The 25,400-nt window shown below is 43.8% G+C and overlaps 2 protein-coding genes across 7 annotated transcripts in view; one reads left to right on the top strand and one right to left on the bottom strand.

Moving 5' to 3' along the window:
* Positions 1-5,436, bottom strand: part of AFTPH (aftiphilin) — a 59,013-nt gene extending 53,577 nt beyond the window's left edge. For 2 of the 3 annotated variants that reach the window (XR_007707936.1, XR_004779696.2), the window contains exon 1: positions 5,269-5,412. The gene's annotated coding sequence lies outside the window, so the exon portion shown is untranslated. Of the gene's footprint in view, positions 1-5,268 lie in introns of all 3 variants that reach the window. The other variant, XM_035553082.2, reaches the window with a different exon arrangement.
* A 29-nt stretch (positions 5,437-5,465) lies between these two features.
* The window catches only part of LOC118251193 (uncharacterized), a 67,928-nt gene continuing 47,993 nt past the window's right edge, over positions 5,466-25,400 (top strand). For 3 of the 4 annotated variants that reach the window (XR_004779697.2, XM_050709362.1, XM_035553084.2), the window contains exons 1-2: positions 5,466-5,688; positions 7,647-7,723. The gene's annotated coding sequence lies outside the window, so the exon portion shown is untranslated. The remainder of the gene's footprint in view (positions 5,689-7,646; positions 7,724-25,400) is intronic. The other variant, XM_050709363.1, reaches the window with a different exon arrangement.

Raw genomic sequence — 25,400 nt, 5'->3', positions numbered from 1 at the left:
GAGTAGTAGTTGATTCAAGTTTTGATAGTGCAAGGATTCAGGACAAAATTCATACCCTATCACATTTGGAAATTCATACCCTACTTTTACGTCAAGTCACTAATTAGGTTTCTAAAACACTGACTATCAAACCAGGGTATCTCATTATTTGCTTGTAGTAAATAGGGAACAGCATCTGCTTTCCTCATACATGGACCACATCTTGGTTCATTACCTTTTTGCAGAGCAATAGCAAATCTAACAAAGACACAGCAGCAAAGAGGAGAATGTAATTACGACAAGCAAAAGCAGGTGTACACAGTTCCTTGTATGCGCTTTTTCTAAGGCAAAACTTAAAATAGCATGTTTGGTTCTTATATAAGACCTAAAACACTGGGAAGCCACCAGTAATACTGCTAAGTAAAGAAATAACTGAGATACATAAACAAACAAACAAAAACCCAAACAAAATGTTACAGCTTAGAATGTTTCCTTTAAGGAGAACATTAGCAAAACAATGAATAACTTCTCAATAACAGATTATTCTGAAAGCAAAGCTGAGTTAAGCAACCTATCACCACCCATAAAGAAACTTAAACTAACTAGGGATGGCATGATCAAGATCTCCACGATAGAAACTACAAGGTTACTGAAATGCCTTGCAGCAAAAAGCTTGCAATGGCAAGGAGGTGGATTCAAGTCATTAGCTGCTAGTATCTGTTCTTTCCAAGAACATTCAGCTCTTCACTGCAAGGGAATTCCTCAAACTAGTATCAAAAATGTCTTAGTAAGGACCAGATTTAGACTCCTTGTTACAGCAAAATGTTGGCTTCCAGTAAGAAAAGCTGTCTCCCATTATAACTTTGCCTTTCCATTGGCCTATTAACAATGGAAAATGGATTTATGGTCTTTCTGTACTGCACCTGAAAACTCATTTCTAGAAGGGCCGTTGTAGATGTGAGAAGTCTGTCTGTTAAAACAATATTCCTACAACTAAAATCCAATCCAAAAAGAGTCATTGTCCAAGCTGCAGTCAATATGTTCCTAAATTGGGTTATTAAGTTTACTTTTCCTTTTGGAATAACTTACCAGCAAACAAAATACAGAAAGAAAATGTTTACTTCATAAAGCCTCCAGAAATCAATGCTTTCGATTTTGAATCTAATGCTGTTACGGCCAGAAGGTCCATTACACAAAGCAGGAGTTTCAGGACACTGTTTTTGTTTTCCTCAAGTTATGTACATCCAAGCAATGTTCTCCACCTCCGATACGGCCAGTGTGTCTAAATATAAGCCTTATTTCTCATTACCCAACATTTGGCATTAATCAATACAATTGTACATTATCGCGGTTTCAACAAACACCGAATACGCCAGACACCTTCTATTAGGAAGTATTGTATGTAAAAGGAACTTTAAAGTAACAAAACTCAGGAGGCTTCCTTCCATCAGGACTCAGGCACTTATCTCAGCAGCAGCTCAGGCTTCCTGTCCTCCCCAAGCTGGCAGTAAACACAAGGCATCCTCAGACGATTCACCCTATATAAGATCCAAACCTCTTTGCCACTGCTTCTCTCCCTCTCATCGCATACAAGAAGACTAAGTTAGGTGGCACAAATGTGAAATGTAAATAGCTCTGTGATATCTTCCTTTAAATCTTACTTGTCAGATTATACAGAAGCAGTCAAATACATGCTTTCACTAGCTGTGCTGTTTTGCTTCTCCATATTCCATTTATGCTCAGCTGTGGAATCCAAGGAACATTTGAAACATACGAACCTGAATGTTGTGTTTGTTCATGACTCTCCTCTTAACCGAGAATAGCATCACTTCCCCAAAACAAAAAGACCAGGTTATTTTTACAAAATTACTACAAGCAAAAGAAATATAATGTTTTCACTGCAAATCAACTGACTGGCTTCAACAGCTGCAGAAAAAGACACTATCTAAATCTGTGAACAGACATTGGGGAAGATGTTATAAGAACAAGCATGTTTTTAAACTCATGTAGGCAAACATGCTCGGCTGGGAAAGTCAATCAGGTTTAATATCTGGCTCTGTGGGAACACTGCATTTGTGCGTAACCTACTGTACACATCCAAACAATGTATGAAGTGAGAGATTACGTAAGGAATGCATAACCGGGATGCTTTCATTCTTAACATTTCTTAAATTCATTTTACAGCAGTGTTCAACTCTGCGAGAAAATGTATTTCTGGATGTTACCCTGAAACATGTTATTTGGGAACCTGTTCTAAATTAAGATGAAAAGGTGCTGGATTAGAAAGTATTAGAACTAAGTTACCTAAGGTCAACTCTTCTTAGAGGTTTATTTACAGAGCAATATGTTCTCCAGTACACTCAAACCTCACGTACACTAAAGTAAAGAGCAGACTACAACTGCCTCGAGGTGCATTCTTAAAGGAAAGGGTCTCACAAAGCTCGACAGGAAATATGCTAGCACAAGCAAAACAACTGTAGTTTTTCCCTCCATTACTGCAAATTCTCGCTTGCTTTTAAGTGAACTAATATTTTCTTCAACATGCAAAGAACAAGTAGGTGAAAAAAACAAAGCAAAAACGTACCTGACTGAAGCAAGTTAAACACACTTATCAAGAACTGACTTACATTATTCAGCATTTATCCCACCCACAGACATTGCCATACTAAGAATATTAAGAAACATTCACAATAAACAAGGGACACCTAATACTCCAAAGAATAAGATCTATTTTCCATCATCTTTCAACAGACATATGATCTTGAGGTTTCATGTTTCCTTTCCCCAGTACCTACTTTCAAACATACTAAAGGTAGGGGAAGATTTCCCTTCCTTGGGGTTCTTCCAAATGACTCTTGGATTTAAAAAAAAGAAAACGAACACAAATTACTTCCCTTACAGAAACAGACTCATTAACTCACCTTGCAACTTGTGCCCATACAGAAACATACCTTGCAGTGTCAATCCAAAACTTTAATTGCTACAGACATTAGCACAGAACAAAGTCTACTGAAAATGAGACTGTCAGTTTTCAAACAAGGCACATTTCAAGACTTTTGTGTGTGTGTGTACATAGGAGCAGCTTGAAGTAAAAATCTGTGAAACCTACCAACAAGTAGGATCTGAGAAAGGCACTCTTCCAAAGAGGACTATCCAGAAAAATCATAAATGAGTATTTTGAATCCCCATGAAAAGGTTAGCATGTCATTACAGTAAAACATTCACAAAGACATAGTTTAAGTTGTCAGACACTACAATAGCACAGAAAGGAATGAACAGTTTGTAGAAAAAGATAATGAGTATCTGAAAGATGATTATGCTGCTGAGTATCGTGAAAATAACCAGATCTAGCATAGGTTTCTTTACCACTGGTTTTCCAACTGATACCAGTACATTTCTGCAAGGAGGGCTCTATGAATATTTCAAGAGGAAAGGGCAAAGAGTTGACTGAAGTCTGTCTAAGCTGGTTTATTATTTCCACTGTGAAAGACAAGTCTTCTGAAAGTGCTTAAGAGTTTTGGTGGTTTTTCATGCAACTAGGGTGTTAAAATACTCGCATTAACTTAAGCTAGTAAAGCATTTCTTGATGGTTACTTACAAACATGAAATCATCACATGCTGCCTTAATCAAAATAAATATGTAACAAATACAATTGACTGCAAATAAGTCTAAATTTTATAGATCTACGAAATCCTGTGCTAAATGAAACCATGATCATGGCAAAAAAAAATAAACAGAAGAACTGGATAGCACAAATTGCTATATTCAGGCTGAGATCCTTCAATTGTTTACTTATAAACAAATTAAGGAAGTCAAAAGAAGAGGTCATGCTTTCACATGACCTTAGAAGGTCACACAACATGTATTTTATTCAAAACATCATGTGGAAAGGAAACATCACAACATATTACTTTTTCTGAAGTCTCTTTTCTATGCAGCTAATTCCTACTTAAGTTTAAATTCTCATATCCTCAAGTTTATGCTATTAATTTTCACCTATGTGAAAGGGAGATTTCCTGAAAAAAATAAAAAATAAAAAAAACTTATCAGTCACGGGTACTTCAGCCCTTCCCCTGGCTCTCCCAATTAACACGATATTCCTCCAGATACATCTCCAACTGCATTAGGCATATGAGCGTGCATACAGACTTCTGTCTGCGCTGACAATACAACCTAATGTTTTTAGGCTTAAAGTAGGCTAATTGGTTTTCCAAGTCTAGTTCATATGTCCAGAGAATAAAACAAGAAGGAAATACTTTTAATTATGTTCAACCTCTAAGGACGAGCCCAGTTAAAAAACCAACTTCCATCAAACTCACTTTGCCATGAACTCAGCAGCTGAAGAAATCAGCTCTAACGAAGCACACCATGCTGTAAACCACACATGAGAACAAAACTTATGTGACCAACGTGGTACAGCTCTTGTTAATGAAGTTTTTTCTGTGCATTTATGAGCAGATGTTTACTTCAAATGGAACAGCAAACTTCCCAAAGTTTCGATTTCTGTGCAGAGCACTGAAGCTGGACGAAAGGGGCTGCCACCACCAAGAAACCAACTCAGTGACACTCTGAAGGAATGCTATGGCTTAACCCTTCATTTAAGAAACTGTTCTTCCCTAAGAAAAATATTTTGGTTCGTCAGGTCACCACGTACAACAACAAACTGAAGCGTCAGTGCTTAGCATGTGTTTCAGCACTTAAAATGCGTTTCAGCATTTCTGCTGAATTTTAGAACAGCGTTACATTGAAGAAAAACACCCGACCCACCGCATAACTTTTTTTTTGAGTGTCATCTTCAGCTGAACATAGCTCCTGACCCCCTGAGGGGAAGCAAAGCAGCAGAAAGCAAGCCCCCCGGGCCAGCCCCACTGGTGGTACCGCACCACACGCACCGAGCCCCCCTCTCCCAGGGCGGACCCAGCCCTCGGCCCTCAGCCGCCACCTCACGATCGTGCCTGATCCTTGGGACCCGGGTGTCCCCACACCCCCGGGGGGCTCTCCAAGGGACAAAGCCGCCGGCTGAGGTCCGACCCCTGGCCGCTGCGGGGATTTTCACCTCACCCTCCGCCGGGCGCGGCTGGAGGGAGGGAGGGAGGGAGGAAGGGCGGAGAGGAGATTCCCTCGCAGGGCCCGGACGAGGCAGGACAAGCCCCGGGGATCCCCCGCTCGCTGCCGTGGGGTATGGGGTGCCCTTCCCCGGCCGAGGCCCGGAGGAAACCGGCCGCCCCCAGCTCGGCGACCCGCCGGGGCGAGGGGATTGCGGCTGCGGCGGCGGCACCGCCTCTTACCTGAGGGCTGCGCGGGGGGCGGCGGGGCCCGGGCGGGCATGGCTGCGGTGGGGAAGGGGAGAGGGGACGCGGCCGGTTATCTGAGGCCTCCCGCGGCAGCCGCCATCGAGGGGGAACCCATGTCACGGCGACAGGAACCGCGTCGCGGCAGCCCGGCCCCCTCCCGGCGGCCACCGCCTCCTGCCCCGCTGCCACCGCCCACTTGGCCCCGCACAGCCACCGCCCCCGTCGCTCCCAGCAGCGGCCGGAGAGGCGGGCAGCGCCAGGGCGGGCAAGGCGAATGAATAAATGAACGAGCGAGCAACGCTGCGGCGGCGGCGGCTGCCCCGCTAAGGGAAACGGCGGCGCTGCTGCGCGGCCGCCATCTTGAGTGCTGGCAAGCCTCCCCTACCGCGGCAGGGCGGCCATCTTGGACGAGGGGTGAGGCGGGGGAGCGGCTGGCAGGGAGGTGAAGCCGTGGCGGACATGTTGAGTGAGGGCAGCGGGTTTTTTTCTTTCTTCTTTTTTTTAATTATTATTATTATTTTTTTTTTTTTTTACCTGGCGGCCGTTATCTCCGCGTAACGGCTCCCAGAGTCGGTCGGGCAACTTCCGCGGCCCCCCGGGTCCCCCCGAGTCCGCACAGCCCCTCTGGTGCCTCAGGGAGCGGGCTGGAGTCTGCTGCTGCGAGCAGATGGACAGCCCCGGCTTGCGGTGCTTTCCGCGCTCTCACCTAGTGAATATGAGGGATTTAAGTCTTATTTTTTTAAGAGGTGCCCTGTGGCTACGCAAGGCGGAGCCTGAGGGAGGCCGCTCGGGTGCGGAGCCGGGAATCCTGTCAGGAGCTGTGCCCTTCCCTCACGGCTGCTGCGGTGAGGGGGCTCGGGGCCGTGAGGGAGTTTCTCCGCGGAGAGGTTCGGCAAACCGGTGGGAACATAAAAAGAATCCCCAAAATAGAGATGAGGAATCGGGGAGAATCTGTCAGAGTGTTCAGCGGGGAAAGTGGCAGGAGGAGAGCTGAGAAAGGACAGTGCTTCGTAGGTAGGAGCAGCGCTGCAGAGGATGGATACCCCTGGTGTGAGGACTCGGTGAGGGCTTAGAGCATCTCTTCTCAAAATCTCTAACGAGATTTTGGTTTTGCCTGTGTTACGATATGGCTTTATTTCTAATTCTTGAGGGTTAGGATAGCATTTCTGCATAGGAAATTGTTGATTGCAAAGTTTTGCCCCTTTGAAGTTTAGGGGGAAGTAGTCTGATCCCATGTATATGATCCCACAATCCTGTTTCCAAATCCACCTCTGGAACAGACAGCAGGATCACTATTCCACCTTTTATGTCTCTGTGTGACCAGGGAGCAAACTTCTTGAACTTCAGAGTTTACAAACCACTTAATCCTAGTTGAGTCCCCGAGGGCCTGTCTGTGTCGAGCTGAAACCTCAGTTCATAAACACTGGGGGCTGCCAGAGTTGCCTCCTTCAAAGAGTAGCTTGGTACAAATTTGTTTCTGGAATATGAGATTCATAAGTGTCTCCATTTCATAGAGAAGGTGTGTGTATAGGCTAGTTTCAAGTGCGACACTGGTCAAATCTTCCTTTAGTTGAACTGGGTTTGTCAAGGTTGTATTTTTATGGTTTAGTTCATTTGTTTACTGTGCAAATTCAGTCAAAAGGGGTAGAAAGACTGTCAAGAAACCACACAGGGAGATACTGTGGTTTTTATATTTTTTTATGTGCCCTTTTCCCCAAGGAGCACAAGCAGACAATGATTTGACCTCACAGATGAAAGAACATTAACAGCAAAACTACTAATAAAAATCATGAGAAATAACACATGCATACTTCTGTTCTTTAAATGCTTTTTTCCTCCCTAATGCCTGTTTACACTGTATTGGTAAGTATTGTCAAACCTGCAAACACCAAGTATTTTAAAATGTGTAACAAGGTTTTAAATAATGTACGAAGCCTGCTGTACATCCTTTGACAGTAGCAAACTGAACACTACAGCAGTTACAACATGCTGACAAATTACAATAATAAAATAGCAATCAAAGTGTAATAATAAAGCTTTGTTCCTATGGAGGCTTAAGCAAATATTTAGACACAGTAATTTTTCTGAGGAAGGCTTAAAACAGGGTTGTACGTACGACTCTTCGTGTTTGAGATAGGTTTGTGAATAAAAATGCCTCAAATGCTTTTTTAAGAGTAATTATAATTAATCTACCAATTTAATAAGACATATAAGGCCTCTGGGAAGCATGCGAAAATTATATTGTTAATACAATATTTCAATTACATTAGGAATCCTGTTACAATAGCTTAAGATAATCATAAGTGACTATTAACGAGGCTGTGTGAGTGTTACATTTCGCCACCTGGTGGCTGTTTTCTTTTTTTTTTCAGCTTAGTGTGAGGAAATGCAGTGTAAAGCTTGTGCTGACCTGGCAGGACAGGAGGAGAAGCAATGAGGGGACTGGAAGGTAGGCAATTTAGCCGTCAAAGATCTTTGAGCTTCACCCAGTGTAAAACGTTGTGGTTTACAATTGTATGGGTGAAGACAAAAATATGTAAAAGAAGTGAAATACTTGGTCGTAAAGCAACAGACAAATTAGGTAACTTCTTCCCGTATCTGGCAACAGCCATTAAGTTCCAAGGGCCCAAAGTATACTTCAGAGTGTGCTGTTAGTCTGTGGAGAATCTTTTCCCATACCAGCCGTGTTTATATAATGGTCATTGGCTGTGTGTGTTACCCACCCCTATGGCAACATCATAAATAACATAATTAGAGGAACTAATTTGATAATTATCTTCTACAACTGATACATCAATGATGTGAATGAACATATTGGATAAACACACTGTCTTCTAAACAACCCAGGCAGCAACCTGAGCCCCAGCACCCTAAAACAAATGCAAAGCTCTTGTGTGGAAAAGCCACGAGCCCAACCATGTACCACAGGAAGAGAGCCAGAAAGATTGGCAGCGTCAGTAATTAGGTCCTAGAATAGAAGGAAAATGGTTGAGTAAAATTCCCGGATGATTTGAGGAAGTGAGTCATATCCTAAGTTACAAAGAAAGGCAGAAAATCCTTCCAAATAGTCCCTGCCAGTTTGACCAGAGGGAAATTTCCTTCTCTTGGTGGTATTCAGTAGTTCCTAGGATCAGAAGCTTTAATCAGTGTGCAGTTGTGAGTCTGTAAAATTTATTTAACTTTAATGCAGGATCAGATGAGAGGTAAGTGTCCTACATGAAAAAGTGAAGGTGATCTTCACTTAGGCATAGAGTGAATGATTGACAAGATGTGTGGGATTTTTTTTTTAGTCATTCCTGCGTGAGCTTTGCCGATTGAAGGGGATTACGTTTGCTTACGAAGGCAGACTGACTCTTTATAATAGCATTAGCTGTGTTATGTATTTGTTCTATGAAGTGGAATCCATGAGTTACAATCCTAATTTCAAGGTTGAATTTTCAACACATGAAAGTTTCCTTCGCAGAATTGCATGGATTAGAGGCACTGTGTTATTTGAAGATTGTTCTAGAGTGGTGTTCTAAAAATCTTCAAACATTTTAAAGTTGTTTCCTTTTTTTTGTCTTATACTTCCACATTATTTCTTTTCTGACAACATGGTGAAGAAACGCTGTAATTTTGAGATATTCATCTCAATGTGAAGCCCCTTTTATATAGTGCAGTAAAGGTTTTAATTGAGGTGGGACTGTTCTTGGTAACTCCAAGGTCCAAGCTGGTTAGCCGCAGCAAAACAGCTTTATCAGTCACTACTGCTAAGTCCTAAACTGTCAGGAGAGGGCGCAGCCTTCTTAGAAGTCTTAGTTGGAAAAAGGTAGCATGGTGTGTCAAGATGATTCAGAAAGGCTGTCTCAAAAACCCACAAGGTCTGCAGGCTCACTCCTCCTGGTTTAGGAACTGAGCACTTGTTATGATCTGCATCCATGTCCTTCATAAACTCAGTTATTCATAATTCTCAAGAAAATGGAGTATTTATAGGGAAAACATTAAGCTTTTTATTTCTCATTTTGGAGTTTACAATATGGTTCCTGATTGTAGCTTTGGGTTATACTATAAGCTGTACCACTATTGCATGGTATAATGCAGAATATCTTCTGAAATGCATTGGATGCTAACAGTGTAGTTTTTCTTTTAAAACAAATAAACAACAGCAACAACAAAACTTATTGTTACTTATTTATTTGCAAAATATGTACAGTACAACATGTCTTCTGGCAGTGCAAGCTTTGTATACAGAGTAAACTTACTCTAATCAAAAGATAGATAAGTTTTTATACTTCAGGCAGTTTGCTTCCCTCTCTGCTGAGTCTGGCAGTGCTGCAGATCAGAAGCTAGACATCCTGTTTCCTGAGAAATTGTGGTGCTTGATTTTATTTTTTTAAATTCAAAATTGAATCAAACAGTTGAAGATTTGAAATTATCCATAGAATGAGTTTAAAATGTTCTTTGGGCCTACCAGATCATTTCATTTCACTAATGCCAGAGCCTTTCATTTGTGCTATTGTCAATGCAATGCTAACTAATTTAAATTTTTTCCATGAAAATGAAATATAAAAGTAGAAAATCAAGCAAATTGGAAACAGGAAGTCAAGCTCTTGCATTTTATCTTCACAGAACGTTTTGATTTTTTCCCATCCTGACATGAAACTGAATTGGCACATTTCTGTGAAATGCTTTTAATTTAGTAAAACTGCATTTATCTTAAACCATTATAGCTGAAATAACCCCTGCTACTGCGTTATCAAGCAGAAAGAGCTTGTCTGACTGAATTCACCAATCAGCCTCAAAAGCTTTACATGAAAATTGTTTGTGGCTGTGGTTTCAAAAGGTGGGCATTATCAAAGCTGGCTGAATGGATAATACGCCCTTTCCTCTGCCTTCTAAATACGCAAGAGTTAGTGAAAGAAAAAATGTGCAGTTACTGTTACCTAAGTTAAACAAAGCTTTGTGTGAGAAGAGGATAAGCTAAGTGGCCTGTTACTGAACTGCGCTGCTGATGTGTCTTTAAGCATCGGAAGATGCTAAAAGACCTGTAGCAGTCATTGTTTTTTTCTTTATGCAGTGGTTGGTGCCCTGAGCTCCATCCCGAATCAATGCAGACTGCCTGGGTCTTCCACAGGCAGTGCAAGGCTCTTGTCTGAGTTAGAGATCAGGGAGCTGGGAGTGCCTCTTGGTCCCCAGGCATCCTCCAGCCACACTGGGGACCCCCTTGAGAAGAGACCAGCAGCTTTACCCCATCTGTGTCTGTGAGCTGGCTGTGCAGCAAGGATGCCAAGCCTCCATGTCTCCCGCTGTTCAGAGAGCGTCTTAATTCCTGCTCCATGTCGTCTTTACTCTGCTGACAGTGAAAGGAACTTGCTGAGCCTGGCCTCCCCACGGTTGCTGTTAGCTGTTATGGCCACTCCTGTGTGGTGATCCGTGTTTCCTCCCGGGGCTGTAGTGCCTTTCAAAGCTATTCAGAGGTACTGAGGTACTCTTCTGAACGTCTTGGCTGCTCACATCTTCTGTATCACTGCGAAGTCCATTAGCATTGACCTTTGGGCAAGGCAAATCACCAGGCAATGGGTTCTCTTGTTATGGGTGTCCCACAGAAGTTTTCCAGTTCTTCAAGGGATTGCCTCCATCTATTCTAGTTGTAATGGCATAAAATACGTAACATTAGCATATGCTTTATATGCAGCATATAAAGCCTCTGTTTGGAGTGCAAGCACGTTACTATTTCATACAAATCTCCCTAGCTATCTTTACTGGAGTCATAGTTACAAAAACTATAAGGCATTACTACATCAGCAGCCCAATCTCTTGTGACCTGCAAGCCATTAAAAATCCCAGTTGTCTTTACACAATCTAAATGCATTAACTACAAAGAAAACTATGTAGTTCCAGAAAAAAAGATGAAATGGCAATTATTTTAGGCAGGCCTTAGAAATCTCCTACATCCAAATGGTTCTTTGATTTTTGGCTCGGGCTTATTTGGGCAGGGATAGGATTGCTGCCACTCAGTACCATGTGTTTGGGAGGGGGGTTTGTTTTTGTTTTCTTCCAAGGAACTCCATTCTGAGTCTCAACCGTGTTTGGAGCCTCTAATGAACATGCAGGCTTACATTCTTGGCATATGAAGGCTACCTAGTGGATTAACCAGCTCATGAATGTCAAAACAGCCTCGTTTTTCCTGCCATGACTTAGACCACATCCTCAAAGTGGCAGAAGTTAATGACATCAGTGAGGTAACGCTACCCATATACCTGGCCTCTCCATACTTACATACGTAACTCATCAGCAGCACGTGCAAAATGTGTTTTAGTGTATACATTTTAACAAAGGCAAGGTTTTTGAGAGGGGGCAATAGTCAAACTGTATCTGACAAAAGCTGGTGAGCTGTTAGTGATGCTGGCTCTTCCTTGGGTGTGAAGGGCACATAAATTTTAAGGCAAGTGTGGGCTGAAAGCAGTCTGACTTTAGCCACAATTTAACTGTGTTACTCAGGCAAGCTGAGAGGAGAAAACAGCTGACACAGGTAGCAACCCAGCAAGTTATGGACAGCCAAAGTGATGTATAGAAAACGCACTTTGTTTCCTCCCAGGTCTGACAATGCTTCCATCTCCTAGAAGATGTGTCGTGTGAGTACATCAGCTGTCAGCAGGAAAGCAAGATTTCTAGCTCTCTGTGGCAGAGTAAAGCTTGTGAGCGTGGCTATTTTTTCAATATGAAAAAATACAAGATTTTTCAATATTGTCTTTCAAGCCCAAGGCTGATGCCTCTTCTCATGTTAATTTCATCCTCCATCATGTTTTTCTGCAGTGAGTTTGCTTTTTTGATCTCTGTTCATTGAGACCCAAAGCATCTGGGAGGTAGGCACACATCAGGGGTAGATCTCAGAAGAACAGGATTGTTTTTTGGAAAGCTCTTATATGAGAGGTATGTGAGATTTGCCAAATCTGGTTATAAGTTACTTGACAGAGTTGTTGTCGTAGGTAAATTATGAACGGCAAGACAAAATGTAATCAGAATATACCATGCTCCAAACAGCCAAACTGGTTTTGAGTGCTAACAGAAAGACTGTGTGTCCCAGTTGCACTGGAGTTCTGAAAGCAAGGCACCACGAAGGCTGCACCAGCAGTTGTAGTGAGACCCGGGCTCTGAGGCTGAGACCCCAGCATGTGCACACTCCAATGCAGAATCTCACGTGTTTGCAGAAAGCCATCTTTGCTGGTGCTTTAAACTAACATGTCAAGGTGTGGAAGTGGCCAGTGTTCCTTTCAGCTACACGCCTTGTTCCAGAACAAGTAGCCTTTGGCAGCAAGGGTCAAGCAGTTCCTTAAATTGCATAGCAAGGTTCACCACAGGGATGTGTTGGCCTCTGTGTGGTCCCCGGCCATTGCCTCACAAGCAGAAAGAAGCAAAACTGAACCCCAGACGTTTATACCAAGAACAGGGCACAAACAGGCTTGTTGGAGGCAGAATGTGGGAAGGAGCAAGCAGAGGGGAGTGTGGAGAGCTGGGGGGTGAGGGGGACAGCAGGGCAACAAAGGCAAGCACAAAACCAGCAGGGAGGTGAGAAATCAAACCCCCAGAGACTTCAATATACAGGATCACATGGAGGTCTCTTGAAAGTGGCTGGACCAGCGTGCTGCAAGGAGAGCTAGGGCAGATGAAAATAGGTAAATCCAGGTGCCTGAGAAATCTGTTTAAATGCACCGGGCTCTAAGGAGGAGCACTCTCTCTAAATCGTGGTTAACTCTGTTTCTGTGCTGGGAAAAGGGTGCTATCTCTGAGCCAGCTCCTTGGGTCTAGTAAACAAATACAATCCCAGCAGGCTTAAATGGTGTCACTGATGTGCTCTGCAGGAGCCCTTGCCAGGGACAGTCAAAGTGCAGACTATCACACAGTCTAAGCACAGCCTGTGTTATTTCAGAGGAATATGTGCATCTTAGAGCAAGGAGCTGCAGCCACCCCTTCTCTAACCTTATTGGTCAAGGGGTGTGTGTTAGTGGTCAGTTTGGCTCATGGTTTTCCTTTTTTAAGCACTGAAGTGAAAAAAGTTTTACAATACAGTAAGACTATCAATTTATATGGCCTAACCATTGTTGGAAGGAGTTTAGATTCCTATTATAGCCGAGAGAGGGCTATTTTCAGAGCACCACATAGGGCTCCGTACCTTCATCTGGCCAAACTGGGACCTGACAGATCCAACCTAGGTGTTGAACTCTCATGCCTCTGTTTTGCATACACAGTGCTAGTGAGTTGGAAACAGCTCCAAACAGCACCAAACCAGCCAGGAAATGTCTTCCCAACAGGAGCTGATTGTGAGATGTTTCAAAGAGGCGAATTTGTCTCAATTTCTCTGCATGTATGGAATTGTTTATAATGTAGGCCACAGTGTTTGCTGTCCGCTCAGTCAGATGCAAGTCAACAGTTTGGTGGATTTAAAAGAGAGACTGATGGCGACTCACAATCAGTTTGCATGCCAATGGCATTGGTCCAATTGTCCAGTTGTGGAATGTTATTTGAGCAGCAGAGATATAATTATATCCAAATTTGGCTAAAATCCATATTTTATCCGTATTTATCCATATTTTGCTGCAAAGGGGCTTGTCTCCTCCGGCAAGAAATCCCCTGGGCAGAGACCATATCTCGGTTACTCACTGTTTACTCCATATTGGGTGGAATTTCCAACAAATCCTTCTCTGCGGAGGAGCCAAGACGCAGGACCCTTGCTAGCGATGCAGGTATCTCCAAAAATCAAACCTGTGTCTGCTAGCAGCCCATCTCACTTAGGAAACCTTTCATCCTATGAGATGATTCACGCTTCTCTGAGCAGCTGCTAATTCCTGATGGAAAACCTGTTGGCAATAGCCCAGATTTTTTGAGGAGCAGAGACTCCTGTGTGTACCGTCACGTGGTAGAGCTGGAGGGAGTTTCAGGAGCACAGCAGAGTTCTCCTGCTAGTCAGATGCTTGTTCTGCCTGTTCAAAGAGATGGTGGGATGTGAACCAGCTTTCGTTCAAAATTAACGTAGGCATTTTAGCACATGACTTTTCCGCATGTAAATGTCTTCAGATGCAGTTTGACAGCAGGTTACACTGAGAAGATTTTTCCACTCCATAGTTCCATCAGGACGCTTAAATTACCCTATAGGCTGTGAATTCAGAGCCCCATGTTACTTACACATCTCTGGGCTTGGCTGACTGTTTATATGCAGCTACTAGCTAGGCCACCCCTCTGGAGAGGCCCCCTTCCTCAGTCTGACAGAGAGATGAGGACAGACAGAGCTACAACTTTGTGCTACCTAGCCAACTCAGGACTCTCACCCTCTGCAAAGCATGACAAGGAGTCACTGCGCTCACGTTTGCCTTAGGGCTGGTTTGCTTTTACAGAGCTGGGCCAGTGTCTTCTGAGTCAGATTCTGTTATGTGCAAGCTACTGTAGTGCCTTTAATTCAGTTAGGAGTGGATCAGATAGGTCTCTTCTCCCTTCACAATTATTACCTTATTGCTCTGTTTGTTAATGTGCATTATGGTAGCATTGCGCAGCTACAAGCGTGCCCCAGGGCCCAGCGCAGTGTCTGTGGTGCGTTTTTCTCTCCTGATTGTGTACAAGGAGCCATCACAGCATTATAAACTTATCTCTAGAGTTTCTCGAGACTCATTCTGCCTGTGGGAAAGCTTCACATGTGAAAAGTGTCAGGCCTGGGTTTTTCAGGGATAGGCTGGACCGTTACATCCTGAGCTGAAAAGACCTTTTCTTTTCCTGCACAGAACTGATATGAGGGGGTGCCTGTAGGCCAGCGCTGTGTTGGACCCCAGTCTAGTGCTGCCCTAGATCAGGCTCCACATCAGCCTCCAAGTTTCCCTTGGGAGTCATAGTTTCGTTAGAGTGAGTATCGGCGGTGAATGTGAGTCCCGTGACGGAGAGGAAACGATCTCTGCAGTTGTAGCAGTTAGTGCTGGTGTATGGAAAATACGCAGCATTTGTGTGAGTCTTTGAGTGCCGGTTTTATTCCCCTCATTCCTTCTGGCTGATCTAATACCTTGATGTTGAGTTCAACCATTTCACATCCTGGAAAGCAAACATCACCATGACCACCACGTGCCCTTCTCCAGTGCACAAAGGCACCATTTGCGTTTTCCATTGCTCAAGTATGGGAAAAAAAAACAGAACCACTGTTTTACCAAGGCACTGGTTGCTAGAAGAGAGGGATCTCCCCAGAGAGTATAAGGGGGTAAGTTGCTCTACTGGCAGAATGGTAGAAAACACTAGAGATAGCTACCTAACATGCATAGGTAGGCTCCCGACTCATTAGCATTTAAAACATTTTGAAGGTCAGGAATAGAGCTGTGTGCATCTGCCTGCATGTATTTACACTTTCCTTGCAAAGGACAAAAAACCTGAGTGTGATGCTTGCTTTTTTGGGGATTAATATTGTCTGCATGAAGATAGTGTTTTCATTTTTTTCTTCTGAGGCTTTGGTGTGTGATCTTTTAAAGCTAATGGGCTGCTCCTGTGTAAAAGCCCTTCACAGGATACTCCACAGGAGCCAACTGCAATTAAAACCCAGAAAACTGTGTCTCTGTGCTTCTTTGACATCTCCTTTGGCTTGCTTTTTCTTTAAACTATGTTCATAGTGCTGTCAGTCTGTCAGAGTAAGACCACAGTTGCCTAAATCTTTGCCTGCAGAAGGTTTATCCTAGTCCTAACAAAGTTAGGAATCTGAGTGTTTTCCCTTAATTTCCATGGAGAGTATCAAAAGGGACTATCCTGATAAGTTCAAAATGGGCAGGAGTGAGAAAAGATTCAGGCTCTGAATCGCTAAGCTCCGAAAACTTCACCATCCTGGACCCCACAGTCAATGAAATATGTGTGTACGTGCAGTCTTGTATCTCTGAAGTCTTCAGGTTTAACAAAATAAAATAGATGAGTGCAGCACTGCCTGTCTATTCCTGCAGTCCATCAGTGCCTTTCACCCCAAATCTTTGTTCAGTCTTTAGCTGGACAGAGTAGACAAGGAATTTGAAGAGAGTAAGAACACATCAGGACTCCTGAGTTTGCCTAAGACTGCATATAAAAATAATATTGTCTTAGAAAATGAAAAGCCTGTGTCCTGCACCTGCTGAGCAAGGGTTTTCATGCCCATGTTTTTTCCCTGGGTGCTGGCAGATTCACAGGATGGGATGCAGTCTGACTGAGGCTAAATAAGCAGCTGGAGGGCTGTTATCTCTGTGCAAAGAGACGGGCCCGTTCCCTTTCTGTTTTCAGACAGTCTGCCCGTTGCCTCTCCTTTGTAGAGGCTGCAGCCTTACAGGAGGGTGAGCACGTTCACATACATCATAGCACCGGTGCTAGCTGAGGCTGAGCCCAGCAAATTATTTCTGTCTCCTTCCCCCAGAGGGAGGCGGTCACTCAATAATTAATACCTGGTATTTATACCTTTTGGTAAAGCACTCTGAAACGCCTGCCTGGCTGACTTGTAAATCTGTGTGGCCATTGATCATTCACACAGCTCTGGCGTTCATCCATTTTGCAGGGATAGAATTGAAGCTATGTATAAAACCAGGGACCCTACACAGCTCAGGTCAGAGTTGCCTGCTACTGTAACCTCCTTGACATCAGTGAAATACCAGCAAAGATGAACCTGGATCTCTACATTTTTTTCTCTGTGTTCAGGAGTAGGAAACCACCAATGAATGAAGGCTGAATGCTGCAACATTACTAGCATTCCTGGTGCTGTTTGCAACCCGCCAGCCAAGAGCTGTTCAGTCGCTCGGTTTCTGAAGAGGTGCTGTTCTGTCTTCTTTCACATGCAGGTGCTAAACAGTTCAAAAACAACTGGGATAAAAAAAATTGCCCTGTTCACTCTGAGCAAAAAGATTAATCTGCTCTTTTCAAATATAATTCTGCTTTATCTGGTTTTACTTTTTGTGTAAAGGGAGGCACGCTGTTTTCCTTTTGCTGCCTATTTCTGGCAACCCAGGAAGCGTCTGGTTGAAAGCCACTGAAGGCGCCTGTAACCAATAATTACTTTGGATCTGGCTAGTAGGAAGCTCGGCTCTAAGCAATAGGGAAAGTTATTAAAATAAATAAGGGTCACATGTTTGTAGAGCCTTTTTCACATTATTTAGCATTCCTAGTTGATAAGTGTATTGTGTTTCATACTCCTACATGGAGAAGCTGCTTGCATCACCTGTGGGATGCTGAAGAGGGATGTTGTACAGGTGCACATCCACTCCTTCCAGGGCTTTTTATTCAGAGCTCCTACCAAGCCTGGCAGGACAGGTGAACCCCTGTGGAAGCAGAATTGCAAGTGTCTTCTTTGTTGTGTGAGTGATGCATAACCCTCTGCCTTCAGCACTGAAAGCCTTTGTTGTTCTTCGCTCTCTTAGGGTGGTAGTTTCCTTCCTATTAGCAGGTGCTTAAGGAAATGTCTGAAGTCACGTATCTGTGGTTGTTTCCAGCTCTTTTTTTTTCCCTAAACTTTCAAACACAGGGTTGTGTGTGCGTGTGAAGGGGACATCAGGCATCTATCTACATTTGGCTGTTCCGTTGAAGGTGAACATCCTCAAGGACCCTTTTTAGACTTGGAGCTAGGGCCTCTGGAAGGCCATTCAGGGCATCAAAACTGTCTGTGATAAATCATCCTCTGGAGGAGCGTCTCTCTTTCCACTGCCTATATGGGGAACCCACAGAGACCAGACTCAATTACCGCAGCTGAAATTAGATGCTGCAGAAGGTGGCGTGAATACCCCCCCAGTTTCAGCTACTACTCACCCATGACAAGGCTTCCCATTTTCCCACTAATGTAGCCACTCAGCTGGCATAAGCAAAAAAGCAGTCTTTGTGGAAAATTGTGTATTAAGCATCAGTCTTTATTACACCAAATAACTCTTTTAAATCCTCACCCTGGGAAGCTGTTGACACATGTTTGAGTCACTCTACCACCTTCTCCCAATAAATGCATGTGTAATTGTGTTTGTGTATACTAGTTACATGTTGCTGTGGAAGTTTTGGCATGCTGATACGTATCTGTGTGCCAACCATCACAGCCCGTGGCTTCATGGCCGTATATGGAAGTTCACCTGTGAAGATACTCACAGTTTCCCTCTGGAGCTGCTTGAGGTCTAAACCAAGCAGCTCAGAAGAGGACAAGTGGAGCTCGTATGTGCAGGAGATGGGTGACAGTCTCTGGCAGTGAAAACCATTTGAAACCTGGCTCACATCGCCCCAAAAGCCATGAAGGACATTTCTTCCTGCCGTGCCCTCCCTAGAACAAGGCGTTCCTTGTGGTGCGGTATGCTCTTAGAAGCCAAATCTGGCTACTCCCTTCCAGCACTGCAGGTAGAATAAGACAGCTCAAACACGGAGGAAGCAACAAAATTTATTTGGAGGCTGGCCAGAGGCATGGGAACAAGCTGAGGAGATGGAGTACCGTTTGGTTTCGTGCCGTGGCTGTACAGATTGAGTGTCTAAAATCCCTTGCGGGGAGCGAGTGACAGAGGGAGTCACTGGCTGCAGTTAACTGAGGGGTTTCCTGAAGGCCAGGTGTAGGAAAGCTTGAAAGCACACATTTCAGCATAATTAAAGGCTTTTCTGAAATGAAGATAAAACTTGATCTGCAAAGTCTGTACGGCTGGATTTTATGTTGCGCTACACCCCCTGGAGTCGGCCTTTATCTTACATTTACATCAGGATGTTAGGCAATATGCCACCACCTACAATTTACTTTGACTGTGGTGACTGTTAATTCTTACCGTGTAGGTTGAAGCAATGTGGTAAAACATTAGAAAAGTTTCCTGTCTGGTATTTGGTCATTAGGTTGAAAAGGACGGTGTACCTTGAAGAAGGTGATAATAAACATGATGAAAGTGTATAGAAAGCTAAATGATACTGAGAAGATAGCTTAGGGTCTTCTCTTTACTCGTCCACCTATTAGAGGATAAAAGGGCATACGAAACAGAAGAATGGTACATTGAAGGTGGACCGAGAGTTTCCTTTGCACACAATTCATAAAATCAGCATGCATGAACTTAACAGGATTCTGAAAAAGACCGGGCATCTAATAGCCTCTGACACCAAGCTGTCCTATTGCAACAACAAATATGTAAAATTCAAGAGTACTGACTAGGTTTCAGACCAACTGTACTTAAAGAGAATTAAAAGAAAAATCTCTCTGGGGAAAGTAATGCTCTCTGCATCCCTTGTGCTGTCCTCCAAACTGAATTCCAGTCAGCACAGCCAAAGACTCTGAACTATTTGGGCTGCCAGCTTTATCAAGTGTGACAGTCACTGGATGGTCTGGATGTTCCTGCGATGGTCTGTGATCATCAGTTTATTTATGTTGAATACAGCAACAGTCACTGGCCTGACCACAGGCACAGGTCCACGATGTGGCTGAAAATGAAAGGGAGATAAAGGAATGGAGAAGCAGAAGATTTGGGGCATTCTGTCACTTACCTGTATTGGATGCTGAGTGCTTCAAGTGTGCATTAGTGAGTTCTTCTACAAGTGAACCCAAATTGTGCTCTACTTAGAGACACTTGGGTTGGCTTTTACTGGAAATGTTCCGACCTTCATCAGTGCTGTACAACTCCTGTCTAAACCAGTCCAATGACAGGACTGTTAACCTGGCTAATATTATTTCCAGACAGTCTGAAGCACTCTTCTGTTTTATGAGACTTATAAATGCTTTACAAGACACGTAAGTTCCCATCAGATGTTGTTGCACATCTGCTTCGCACAGGCAGCTCCTGGCTACCTTCCAGCTGACTTTGCTTAGAGGCAGCTCAGCCCTACCAGCTGCGTGCCCACATCTGCACAGCCTTACACTTCTGCAGTCTTGCTGAGGTTTAGTGAGCACCCACCAGCAGCGGAGACCCAGGACTGAATCCTTGAAGGCTGTCTGTAGATGGCTGTCAGTTCTCTTTACTGACAGAGATGTAATTCCGTGCCTTATGGGACCAAGTAAGGCAGGAGAGAGATGCACGCTTGGACCTGCAAATGCATCATCTCTTCAACCTGGAAAGTGTGATTTTGCTTCTTACCAGCTTCACTTCCACACTGGCCAGTGTGAGCCACACAGCTCCCAGGATACTCTTAGAGGCACAAACGCTGTCCTTGTCAGTTGCTGAACTTCTGAGCTGTTCATTCGTGCCCTTTCCTCCTGCCCCAGACAGTGAAAGGATTGCTGGCACTGTCCAGTAATTCATCTGCTGGCATTTTAATGTGCATAGGTATGATCGTCCAATTGCTACCATTACTCTGTGGGAATCTGTTTCTAAAAATAAGCCAATCTCTGCTGCCCTCCAACGCACGCATGAGATAACATATCATGCTCCCTGGCTGCTGGTGACACACAGGATGAAGGTAATCAATACAGTTGGTAATACAGAAAGACAACAACGCTCATAATTACCACTGATTTCTCTTTCACTTGAAAGCATCATCTTCCAGCCTGCGTTATCACAGCTTCAGCTGTACAGTGCATTAAAACGGTCATGCGCTTTCCCTGCATGCGCTAATTAGAATCCTGTTATTTTTCCTGAGAGCATCTTTTGAAGAGGACATGTTTATTATGGGCACCCTAATCCAGTTCATGCTTTAGCAGGTGCTCAGTTGCTATCAATCAATGTACTTCCACTGAAATTGATAGAGATCTACCTGCTTGCATCACTCAGGATACGATGCTGTGTTTTGTCTAGGGACCATCTTTTGAGTGCAAGGTGCAGCAAACAACTCCCTGCTAAGAAACCTGATCTTCCATGTTGCAGCTTCTCCTCTGCATTATTTAAATTGCAGGCAAAAGCACTGTGAGGCAGTGGAGGCTGCAAAAGATAATATAATGCCATTCAATTTTCACCATTTAAAAAATCATATTTTGTAAGGATTTTGCATTGTGAATAGTCCATCTTATCTCAGAGGATGTGCATGGCATTACTCAACCTTACTGTCGGATATTCTGGCCCAAATAATGTCTGCCTGATGAGTGAAGGGGGGACCTGGAAGCCTGAACTTCCCTGTTGTAGCCAAAAGCCATAGCAATGTGACATTAGGTGTGTGCAAATCAGTGCATTCCAAGTTACAGCAGTGATTGCTGAGAAACTCTTGTTATGTCTCTGGGCTTCCCTCTCTGCCCAAAGAATGAGAGCAGTAATACTAGAGAAGGCAAGGAGCATTCGGGAATTAACATGAATTGTAAAGTTTGTCAGTGCTTTGAAGTTCTTCAGTGAGTGGTGCTAAATAGAGTATCCCTTGGTTGGTGTCTGTAAAGGACACGTAATGCTCTAAAGCCAGTATCCACAGCTCCATCCTCTGGCTGTGGGGTTTCCAGTAATATTTCTTTCTCATGGAGAGGACCCACCACCTCTGAGAAAAGGCAGTGGAAATGACTGGGAATGGATGTGAAAGCTCTGTTCTGTATCCATTCAATAATACAGAGTTACTCACAGCTTTGCCTCTCAGAGTCTGTATTTTAGCTGTTGAAGCTCTTCGGATCTCTCTTATGAAGCTGGGGTGGCCTCGATGTGGCCGTTGTACTTCTAAATTCAAATATTTTGTTTTCCTTTGCAGATTGCAATTAATCTATCACTTTCTCAATAATGTTTCTTATAGCAATGGTCCTATTCTGTCCTTAGTTCTGGTCTGGATCTCTTCTGGACAGTGATTATCTTTCCCATTACACAGAAAATTTCTTAGAGAGCAGCTAGGAAAGAATCCTCTTTGCCTCTTGGAGCATGCGGTGCCAGAGCTGCTACTGTAGCTTGTCATACATTACAATAATGTCAGCATTGGCTTTTCTCCCTGCACAAGGGACCAGACAAAAGCACTGCCATTGAGCATGTCTTGAAAACCTCCAGCATCTCCACCAGTACTCGGTGACAGCTTGTTCTACTGCACAGAGCTTTGCCTCAGCTCAGCCAGAGCAACACCTGCCCACAGCCCCTGGGCATCAAGGGAGCATCTCTTTGCTGCTAATATCAGCTTGTCTAGTACTAAAATCCTCCTCTTTTCTCAGCCACTGAAATTCACTGTCCAGCTTCTAATTTACCAGGCTTTTGTTCCTATCCTTGAGAGTCATGAGGAAGCCCTTTTCTGCAAGCCCCAGGAGTCAGCGTAGCTCTGTTTCACCATCACTTCTGAGTGCCAGGAGTGACTTGCACATCTCCTTCAGCTGGCTGCGCAGAGAGCTGCTCAAAGACGCCTCCTTCTCAGGGTCTTTCACAGAATGACCCCCCAGCATAACAGCCCTGGTCTCGCAAGGCACCAGTGTGGAAACTGAAGCCTCAGGATGAGAAATGCGTAACCCTTGGAGAATGCAGGAGCCGACGTGATGTTTCAGAGCCAGCCTCTATTCTTAGAAGAGTGGTGAAAGTCATCGTTTAAAAATAAGATCCACTGCAGTGCTAGCAAAGAGTCGTATTTGTGGTATTCCTGTGAGTAAATCCCTCAGCACGAATTGGCTTGACTTCAAGATCAGAAACACTTCACCAAACTAAGGCCCAGTTGTGACGTGTGCCTACTGCTGATCTGAATGGGAGAGAAGTGCACATGGCACTTGTTACATAGGTGCCCAAAACTCACCCCTGTGGTTTCCTTGGTATTACAGGTCAAGAGGAGAGCTTTTCAGGGGCCTCTGTAAGAGTTAGTCAATGCCAGCAATGAAATTGGGTGTATGTATTCCCTGTTTTGAAAATCCCCACAGGCACTTAGCTGCTCCTGTTCTGCTGTCAGGCAGGAACTAGGTGCTGCCTTTACACAAGGCGGATGCTCTGCCAAGATATAGCCAGTCTTTGAATCTTGCGCAGAGGCCTTTCTAACATGCCCTTGCCTGAAGACATCAAATGGGTGTGAACTGATGCAGTGAGGGAGGTTTGGGGCTCACATTCAACATATCTAGGTATACCAGAGCCCTTTGAGACATGCCTCATAAGGGAAACTTGCATTGGATCTCTTCTGAAACAGGATAAAATTCAGAGTATTTCTGAAAGGGCATATAATGTTATATGTCTTCCAGCTCAAACCGAGTGCCAAATGTAAAAATCCAACCCTCAGAAACAGCAACCAAGATTTATTCTAAGGAGGACTGCACCCCTCAGGGAACGGATGGTTTGTGTGCAGCCATACATGCAACTTCCTTGTCCATGGTGAGTGTAACACACATGAATTTTACCAGAGAGTTTTTTTGCCAGCTGGAGGCAATATCAAAAGACCATAGTGGATCAGGTTTTCTCCTGTTCAGCTGGAAGTTGTGTGCAGAAAGAAAATTCAGAGCACTCGTGGGGTCACAGAGCACAGATCCTGCCAAAGCTCCGGACACAAGGGAAGGCAAGGTGAATTTGCACCTCTGCAGCCTCGCTACCTCCACTCCTGTGAAGGAGTTATTAAGACTGAGTCAACTGTATGCATAGTGGAAAGGCTCCTTCCTTGAGAGGCTGTACTTGGCTCCTCTGCCCAGACTGTGCTGGGGCAACTGGAAGCACCTGCAAATGTGGAGTCTCATCTAAAGTCCATCATGGTTACTGGGAAACTCCCACTGGCTCAGAACCAAGTTGGTGTTTCCATTTGATGCGATACAAATTTCTGGCTGTTGCGTGCATTCCTATCTGTCCTCCCTATTTCTGGTTTGTATTGACATTACCTAATACTGTTTTTATCTTGGAATCTCTAGAAGTCTTAACATATCCCCTTTTGGGATTGTGTGTAGTAAGCAAAGGGCCAAATATCAGACTGGCTGTGAGCAGGGATGGCCACAGATCCATGCTTGTGGGGAGCACCTGATTCTTGTTCATTTTATTGGGAGAAAAAAGGCAGAGCTGGCTATAGTCAAATCCTGTTCATCTGCTACTTCAGTGCTGTTTGGATTTTGAGGTTTCACTCAGAAACCTTGCTCATGTCTTGCAGCCACAACTGGATGGGGAACACAATCTTTTCCCGTTAGGGTCATACAGAATTTTTCCAATAGCTTTGACTGGAAGAAGCTGAGACCTTGAAGCTTCATCTTTCACTTACTCAGGTCAACGCAAACTTTAGCTAGGATCATGCCAACAGGTAAAACATTGGATCCCATAATATCATGTCTCTGGAGCTGATCTCGTGGTTTCCCTTACCACATAACCACTACCCACGAACCCAGTCCCACCAGAGTGAACTGTTTTATCCTATGCAAAAGTCACCAACCGTCTGCGTCTCCTGTCCCGGCTGTAAGGTCTGAGTCGTGCCTGTAAACTCTTGAGGTTTACACTGCCCAGTGATGTCAGTGGGAGTCTTGCATGAGCAAGCAAGTTATTCTTTCCTCTAAAAAGTTGACTGTTCAGTTCTGCATAGAGCATTTCAGTTTACAAGGAGTTTTACACAAGCTGCTATCTGTGATACATTTTTCATTCTAAAATTTCACACTACAGTTTTATGAGGGAAAGAGTTAGCTATGTCTGAAAAACAGAAGAAAGAAGCCAAAAATTAAGTAAATAGGGTGCATAATGAGCATTAAGAATTAATATAAAAGACAAAAAGAACACGGTGCAGATTTCACATTTTATTGTTATTAAAAGTTAATTATGAAATTGGCACAACACATAAAAATAGATCTGCGGTGAATGATACACGTTACTATTATTGCCAGGTCATTTTGTGCACACCCTCACTTTTTAAAATCAGACAGTAATAAATATAAAACATTTCATCAGCTGTGAAATCAGTGTTACTGCAGCAGGGAGAGACTGTGCTTTCTGTTGACTCTACTCAAACAGATAATGCAGGCAGAAATAGTCCTCTATTCATACTTAAAAATAAATTAAGGAGAATGAAAAGAACAGATTTTTAGAGTATGCCCAAGCTGAAAATAACCCTTTCTTACAGACCTTTCTGCATGAAAATCAAAAGGCATTTTGCCACGGACTTTAAAAGGCAGCAGGATTTAGCTATTTGTTGACAGACAGATGGAAAGACGTAGCAACAGAATCTAGGGAGGACCTGTGGCAAAATGTGAGTTTATTATTTTGATCTTGCACATGCTACTGAATCTCCTCGTTGTAGTAATTGTGCATGTTCGTAACAGCAGTGATTGCTGGGAGGAGTTGGGAGGGTGTATCAAAGCCAGATAAAAGCGTCAGCAGCTCATTTTTTCTCCCCATTTGGGTTGGCCT

Source organism: Cygnus atratus, chromosome 3 (genome assembly GCF_013377495.2).
Source record: "Cygnus atratus isolate AKBS03 ecotype Queensland, Australia chromosome 3, CAtr_DNAZoo_HiC_assembly, whole genome shotgun sequence".
Taxonomy (NCBI): Eukaryota; Metazoa; Chordata; class Aves; order Anseriformes; family Anatidae; genus Cygnus; species Cygnus atratus.
Note: the sequence above shows the minus strand (reverse complement) of the source record. Positions and strands in the feature narration are given on the sequence as shown.